The following is a 403-nucleotide window of genomic DNA, read 5'->3' as shown; positions in this document are numbered from 1 at the left end:
TTTTTTTTTTTTTTTTTTTTTTTGAGACAAAGTCTCACTAAGTTGCTTAGGACCTTGCTAAGTTGTAGAGGCTGATGTTGAACTTAAGATTCTCCTATCTCAGCTTCCTGAGCTGCTGTGTCTTACCACAATGGCATGGGGACATTTTATTCACTACTAAATCATAACACAACTGTCTGAGGGCATTTTGTGGTGATTAAACTCAGTATTCATATCCAAAATGCAGGAAACTATTCAGATTATGACAAAATATCTATTAGCAAGTTTGTGCAAAATTAGGCATAATAATTACATTGGGATGCCATCAGAACAACACCAAATTTAAGATGGTAGATCAGGAAACCAATTTCAGAGGTCATTTAACATTTTATAGTGAAAGAATTTGAACTTAGAATCATTGAAA

Source organism: Marmota marmota, unplaced genomic scaffold, assembly GCF_001458135.2.
Source record: "Marmota marmota marmota unplaced genomic scaffold, marMar, whole genome shotgun sequence".
Taxonomy (NCBI): Eukaryota; Metazoa; Chordata; class Mammalia; order Rodentia; family Sciuridae; genus Marmota; species Marmota marmota.
The sequence above is the reverse complement of the archived record's forward strand: the minus strand, read 5'-3'. Positions refer to the sequence as shown.